Source organism: Myotis daubentonii, chromosome 4, assembly GCF_963259705.1.
Source record: "Myotis daubentonii chromosome 4, mMyoDau2.1, whole genome shotgun sequence".
NCBI classification, from domain to species: domain Eukaryota; kingdom Metazoa; phylum Chordata; class Mammalia; order Chiroptera; family Vespertilionidae; genus Myotis; species Myotis daubentonii.
The window spans coordinates 73220605-73228670 of NC_081843.1; positions in this window are offsets into that span (position 1 = coordinate 73220605).

The window sequence follows — 8066 nt, forward strand, 5'->3', positions numbered from 1 at the left end:
ACTCAATCACCTAGCCCCATCTGTTCTTCACTGTGGTCATCACTCCAATCTGAAGGGCTCTTATTCCCCAACAGCCTTTTCCATCCTGGTCACCGCTGCAGGTACATCACTGGCCTCCCAGCTTCTGGTTTTGCTCCTTTTCAAACCATTCTCTACTCTGTTCAAGAGTGATCTTTCTAAAATGCAAAATGATCATGATTCACTCGTTTAATACCTTTAAAAAATTATATATATATATATATATATATATATATATATATATATATATATATATATATATATATATATATATATATATAAATTATTTCAGAGAGCAAGGGAGAGGGGAGAAAGAGATAGAAACATCAATGATGAGAAAGAATCATTGATCAGCTGCCACACCGCCCCCCCACTGGGGATCAAGCCTGCAACCTGGGCATGTGCCCTTGGCTGGAATTGAACCTGGGACCCTTCAGTCTATAGGCTGACACACTATCCACTGAGCCAAACCAGCTAGGGCTTGTTTAATACCTTTTAATGGCTCCTCGTTGTTATCAAATCTAAGCTCCTTAACAGCTTGTAAGACATTTCATCATCTGGTTCAAGTTTAACTACGTCCTCAAGTTTAACTTCTGTCCTCACCACCATTTAAAGATCCAGCCACCAAAAGCACCTAAATCTCCAAATGCCCCATATTTTATTTTAAATCTTTGGATTTCAAATGAGTAACAGAAGAGGCCACAAAATCAATTTAACAAGACTAAACAAGAATTAGATTTTTAGGCTCCATTAACTAGAGATGGAAGGGAGGTCCTTTGTTTCAGTTCCTTATGTTTTTGTTCCACTGTCTAATGTGCGTGCATGATAGCACTGTGCCTAAATCATTTGTCGGCTTCTTCTCTGCTCAGCTGTGAGAAGTGTCATGACTCAGTCCTTGGCCCTGTTATTACACTTTACACACTTTCCTTTGTCTTTTTTATTCCTGGTCTCTAAATTTTTGAAGTCTCACAGACTGACATCTCCAGCCCTGGGATCTCTTCTAAGATCAGACTCCTATCCAAAGATGTCCAAAAAGTTTGCAGCAATCCCAAACTTGTATCTAAAGCTGAACTCTGATCTTCACTCTGACAAAATTTCTTCCTCCACTAGTCTTTTCCATCTCAATAAATCTCAGCTGCGTTATTCCAATGCTAAAGTCAGAGACCTGAAAATTTTCCTCTTTCTTAGTTTGTAAGAAAACCTACTAATAGACCAGACAATGTCTGAAATGTTTTACATATAATACCAGTCTGATCTTTCTAACAAATCTGTAAGGGAACTTCCATTATTATCATGGGCTTTGCAGATCAAGAAACCAAAACACAAAGAGGTTAAGTAATTTGCCCAAGGTTACAAAGTTTCCTAATGGTGGAACTAGGATTTAAAAGCAGATGATCTGACATCAGAATCTACATGCTTAACCTCTACACCAACTGTTATTCTTGTCATCTCCTTCTGTTCCAACTTATCAGAAGTGCACAGTTCCATCTCCAAACATGTCCTGAATCCATCTACTTCTTTCCATCACAGTTACCACTATTCTAGCTTTTTGCTGAAACTGCCATTATAATACCTTGAGGTCTCCAATTCTACTCATGCCCTCCCTACCTTCCTCTACTCAGTACCCTGAGTCATTCTTCCTAAAGAAGCAAGGTCTGACCTTAAATGTAATTTTTTCTGAGAAGTCTTCCATGATCCCCATATCTGAATCATCCCCCAATTATTTTCTCTATCACCCTATTCTTTTCTTTCATAGTAAATTTAATCATTGATAATTATACATCAGTGTATTTTTTAAAGCAAGCACCATGAGAACAAGGATTTTGTTTTATTTCCCACTATCGATCCAATACCTAGCTTAGCCCATAGTTGGCACTTATTAATATTTGTGACTGGATGGATGAGTGACTATTGAGAAGTGATTATATAAATTTTATTTTATGTGTTATAATGAAAGTACAGTTTCACTTCTTTATAATGAACTAACGGGAGGAGGCTGTAGGGATTAGGGGAACATACACAATGTATGATTTTAAAATGTAGCTTTATTATTTCAGTGAAGGACATTGTATAATTCTAGTCAGCATGCTTCCATTGCTTCTACCCCACACTCTTTTCTAAGGGAGTCCACCCTTCCCCTCACAACCTCAACTCAGCTCATTTGACCAGGGGTAGAAACTGACCCAAGTTGGGCTGATGAGCTCTCTGTTTATAATTTAGAATCAGGAAACTGAGAAAGAGATCTTTAAGATAATTGCATCCATTTACCCTTCAAATATTTACTGATCATCTAGAATGGGCTGACCATTGGGGATATAATGAACAAGACATGTCTCTCCTTGAAGGTATTTTTAGTTCATTGGAGAAAACGGATGAGTAAACCTGCTATTGCAATTCAGCATGTTAAATGCTGTGACATGGGAAGTACAAGGAGCACTTGTACCAGGTTGGGAAGGCAGAGAACGCCTCTCAATGGAGGTGATGTCTTTGTTTTTTTCTTCCTCACCCAAGGATATCTTTTTATTGATTTTAGAGAGAGAGAGAGAGAAGGGAGAGGAAGAGAAAGAGAGAGAGAAACATTTATGTGAGAAACATCGATTGGTTGCCTCCCATATGTGCCCCGAACAGAGATCGAACCCACAACCTTTTGATGTGGGGGATGATGCTCCAACCAACTGAGCCACCTGACCAGGGCAGGAGGTAATAGCTTAACCAAAAGCTTAATAGATCCAGGTGAGTGTAGGGGTGAGGAGCAAAGGTACTCTAAGCAGAGAGGACAGAAGATGTAAACAGAGCGCATTCAGTCAGGTGTGCAAAAATAGAGAAGATTATGGTGAGAGATGATGGTCTCCATCACAAAGGCCCTTGTCAGGCTGTACAAAGTTTGGACTTTATCCTGAGGGCAGTGAGAGTCCTGATTAAGTGATTTTAGCAGAGGAATGACATCTAAGACTTGTACTCTAGAAAGATCCCTAAGGTGGTGAGGTGGCAGGGAATGTATTAGAAGCAGATTTACCAGTTAAGAGATTGTTATGGAAATCCAGGCAAGAAATGATGATGGCAGGAATAAGTTGGTGACAGTGGGAGAGAGAGAGTGGATGATGAAGGTGATATTAGGATACCGGTGGGGGAGGAATTAAGGACAGTGTCCAGGTTTCAGGTTTAGGTGAGCAGTAGATTGTGAGGCCACCCACTGAGACAGCAGCTTCATGAGGGAGCTCAAGGAAGACATCAGGCTAGAAACATAAATGTGAGCCTCATCATAAGTAAAGCCCTTGTGGTTGATATAACCCAGCAAGTCTGTGGAGAGTGAGAAAAAAAGAAGTCCATGGATGCAACCCTGAGTAATTCCACCAGTTAGGTAGGTGGGTGAGGACGAAGGCCTACAAAGGAACTTGAACAGATATGTCCTGGGAGCCAGTTGAAACCCACGGAGGAGTGATATCAGGGAAACCAACCCTGAGACCCTTTCTAGAAGGATCCAGTGAATGTCAGTGCTCCAACCGAAAGACCAAAACACAGACAACTTCAAAGCAGTTAATTGCTGGGGGATATCTAAAAACTATGTCAATTGCTCTCAAGTAAACATTATTAACAACTAGAGGCCCTGTGCACAAAATTCATGCACTCGGAAGGGTCCCTCAGCCTGGCCTGTGCCCTCTTGCAGTCCAGGAGCACTTAGGGGATGTCCTACCATGGAGCAGGCCTAAGCCAGCAGTCGGGCATCCTTAGCACTGCTGCGGAGGTGGCAGAGGCTCCCGACACTACCACTGCACTCCCCAGCCATGAGCCCAGCTTCTGGCTGAGCAGCACTCTCCCTGTGGGAGCACACTGACCACCAGAGGGCAGCTCCTGCATTGAGCATCTGCCCCCTGGTGTTCAGTGCGTGTCACAGCGACTGTCATTCCACTGTTCGGTCGATTTGCATATTAGCCTTTTATTATATAGGACATTCCTATATAATAACGGTATCCATCCATCTGTTTGTAAGAATACTAAGATAAGCTTTCCTGTGGCCTACTAGCCTAACCCCTTGCAAATTCTCTAAGGGTTGGTCAAGTCTGGACCCATGAAGGTTTTCTGAATTTGGTTTCAAATGTTAGTCCATGTCAGTTTGTGAAGTGCACTTGAATGTCAGAGTTGAGAATGTGGAAAAAAGTAGACATAAGGAAGATTTATTTTAAAAATGTTTTTCAACTTTAAGAAAAGCATCTAACAAGCCACTAAGTTTAGCATTTCATGTGTTTACAACCTGTTGGAAACTGCCAGAACTCTCCTTATGAGCAAGAAGAAAAAGATGTTGCCTTTGTCATTGCTCAGAGCATCCAACTTCTGAAGGCCACTTTGCAACCAAAAAAGAACTTTCTTTCATCAGCAGGCATATGTTAAAGGAGAGAGACATTAGTAATAGGATCCAGGCCATGTAATGTTCATTAAACAAATAGATGCTGATGCCAGTCAGTAATCGCTTTTTTCCATTTTATTTCCAATGGTTTGAGTGTTCCTGCGAGGCTTGCATGGGCCTGGATCTGGAATTTTAATCAGAAGCTGAGTGTATTCTCAGTATTTGTAACATCTCCCTTTCTCGTACTTCCACTGAATAATAGACTCTCCCGGGTCTGATCTGTGTTCCTTCGTCTGAATGTTTAGTCAATTTAATATACACAGTGGGCATATTCTGGAAAAAAAATGCCAGGCTGCTCAGCAGAGTAATTTTAAAGATTAGGTGTTGTTTAAAAACAAAGCCATACCATTCATCACAGTTACAAGGCAGGAAACACAGGGCTCTGCAATGTTTAATTAGGCCTTTTCTTTACGGGCTCTTGTTTTCCCAGCCTTACAAGCACTCAGCATCTCTGAAGATGCCTTTGTGACATCCCTCTGAAGTTCAAGGTCCTGGAAAAACTCAACAGTGTTTACTGAATGCTTTCCATTGGAAGCTATTTCCCTGAATCATTATCGAAGTGGAAAAGAAAGCACAATATGAAGGCATTTATGGTCAAGGCTACTTATTCCTGGGTTCAGGACACAAGGTCTGAGTCTCGCCAAGTGTTGGTGCCAGAGTGTGAGCGCAGCCTTCCTCTCCTGGGTTAACGCAAGAGGTGCAAAGACGGGCGACAGCAGCCATGGCGCCCAGGCTGCAAACTGAGGTGTAAGAATAACTTGCTTAATTTTTTATAACAACTTCATTCCCAATGCCAAGTTCATATTCTCCTGGCTGACAGAAAAAAGCAAAGAAGAAATGAACAACTCATAACCTGTCTTTCCTGGGGTCCCCTCTTTTTGGTTATTGTGCCAGTGTCTCTGGAGCATGGGCAGTGCCAAGGCCTCTGGGGTGGAGGTGTGGGGGCTGGTCCCCCTTTTCTATCTACACAATTTATCTTGGAGGCAGCCCTGCCCTTGCCCGACCTTCTTGGCCCCCTTGGTCCAGCCACTCTGTGCTGCTGGCCATGTGGGACTCCCTCCTGCCCCTGCACTTTGCCGCCAGCATCTCTGCAGAAGTGCCTTCAAGCCATGCTGACATCACTCCCAGGCAGCAGGGCTTGCAACTCCTCTCTGTCAACTCCACCTTCGCCTCCTCCTAGCTGAACAGAAGATTGTTCTAATTTGGGGAAATTGCTTCTTTCCTTCCCTGTGTCTTCAGAACAATCTGTCTTTTTAAAAAAAATCTTCTTTTGCTAAGGACTATGGTCAAGACTACTTATTCTTGTTTCCAAAGCTTGGAAGAAAAGTCTTTGCCCTGTGCCCTGCCACAAACCTCCCATGGAGCAGGAGCACAGAGTTAGCTATTATCTGCTTGAATCGGGGATGGGTGGAAGGAGGCAGTAAAAGAAGTAAACTGGGGGGGGGGGGGGGGGGGAGAAGTAAACAGGGATTAAACCACAATAGATAGATAGCTCAATATTTTATTCAGCCCAGACACACGCCTCCCCTTTCTCTCCTGAGACTCGGACACCCAGTGTGTGTTTGGAAATACCACCTCACTCCCTCTGGCCATATTTCCTGATTTCCACAGGCCTAGGAGCCTATGGGTTCATATAGAGATAAATATGTACACAAATTACAGGGAAGGACCAGGGCCCTGGGAGAAAAACTTCCTTTAACTGAGGAAGGAGCCCTGGCCCAGTCCACTGAGCACAGCACCCACTACATGCACAATTCTTATCCTGCCCTGGGGGGCTTATATGCCCTGGATTGAGGAAACAGAAAGAACTGTAGCCTCAGAGTCGGCCGGTAAAGGTGCTGCTGGTCTGCATCTTTTCACCCCTCCCACACACAGGCGAAATGAAGCACACACAGAGCAGGACAGAGAAGGTAGAGAACTCTTCCTTCCAGCCAGAGAGGCCTGGCGTAAACAGAGATACCAAGGGGCCACATAAGCTGCTGGAGAAAGGATGCCCCAATGTCTGGTAGAGGCCACAGACAGGTGGTTTAGGACCACGCAGGAACTTTGGCAGGTCAGGGGAAGTTATAGAGCGCATCACATAGCCGATCAAGAGACAGCAGAGAGGAACCGAAGTGCAAGCTACGTGAGTTATGTGTGCTGTGACTTCCGGTGCCGCCACTTAGATGTTTCCAGAGACACAGAGGAAAGACCAAGAAAAGAAGTTCGGTCTTTATGCAAGTGGGAACAGGCTGGGAAGGTGGCGACTGTTTTAGCAGAATTAAGGACAGGCTGTTAAAGAACCTTAGCAAGGATCTGTAAGAGAGGAGTCAGGGCAGTTACACATACCCACACCCATGTCTCTAGGTCAAAAATTTTTTTTTTTAATATATTTTATTGATTTTTTACAGAGAGGAAGGGAGAGAGATAGAGAGAAACATCGATGAGAGAGAAACATCGACCAGCTGCCTCCTGCACACCTCCTACTGGGGATGTGCCCGCAAACCAAGGTACATGCCCTTGACCGGAATCGAACCCGGGACCCTTCAGTCCGCAGGCCGACGCTCTATCCACTGAGCCAAAGCGGTTTCGGCTCTAGGTCAAAATTTTGATCGATGAACCACAGTGGAATAAAATGAGCCTTTTCTCCAGGTGGACCTGGGTGTAAATTCCAGGTCTGTTATTTCTTACCTATCAAGTTCTTTGGCAAATTATACAATCTCTTTTTCCTCATCTGTAAACAGGTGTAACAGTTTTATTAAGTATCTAGTATATTATGTACCACATAATAAGGAGCAAATAAATGAAAGTTGCTACTATTGTTATTGTTATTATTACTTCGCTATTATCATCTGATCCCTTGATTTCCCAAGTGAAAGACCAGGGCAGGAACCTAGACAGTTTTAGACTATCCTTTCAGTTTTTGCATTTAAGAAGTACTCTCAGCTGCATTAGGCCAGCTAGGAGAAGAGAGTATAATCAAACTAGAGGCCCGTTGCACGAAGATTCGTGCAATAGGCCTTCTTTCCCCTGGCTGCCAGCACCAGTTTTCCTCTGGCACCCGGGACCCAGACCTTCACTCTGGCCACCACCTTCCATCTTTGCTCTGGACACAGTCTTCGCTGCGGCTGGAGCCTTCAGTCTTTTCTCCTCGCTTTGGCCAGAGTCTTCAGTCTCCGGCCAGAGCTGCTCCTGTAGCTCCTTCCGCCCCCTACCCTCCCCCTCATAGCTTGATCGCTGCTTCGCCTGCAGACCTTGCTGACAGGCTCCTGGGTCCCAGGGGGCTGCCTTGCCTGTGGCCCGGCTTTCCGATCACGATCACAATCTCGGGCCGCAGGCAAGGCGACTCCTGGGTCCCGGGGGGCCGCCTTGCCTGTGGCCTGGCTTTCCGTGGCTCTTGGGGTCGCACAGGGGGGCCTGGATGGCGGCTCCTGGTGTCCTGCCCTGCCTGCAGTATGCAAAGTAGCCGCCATCTTTGTTGGCGGTTAATTTGCATATCGCACTGATCAGCCAATGGCAATGGTAGCGAAGGTACGGTTAATTACCATGTTTGTCTATTATTAGATAGGATGTCCAATGGGTGATTTCTGTGAAACCCTAGACTAGTGGTCACTCTTCACTCACTCATCAGTCACCCACTTGGGTCATCATACTTTCTTTGGGG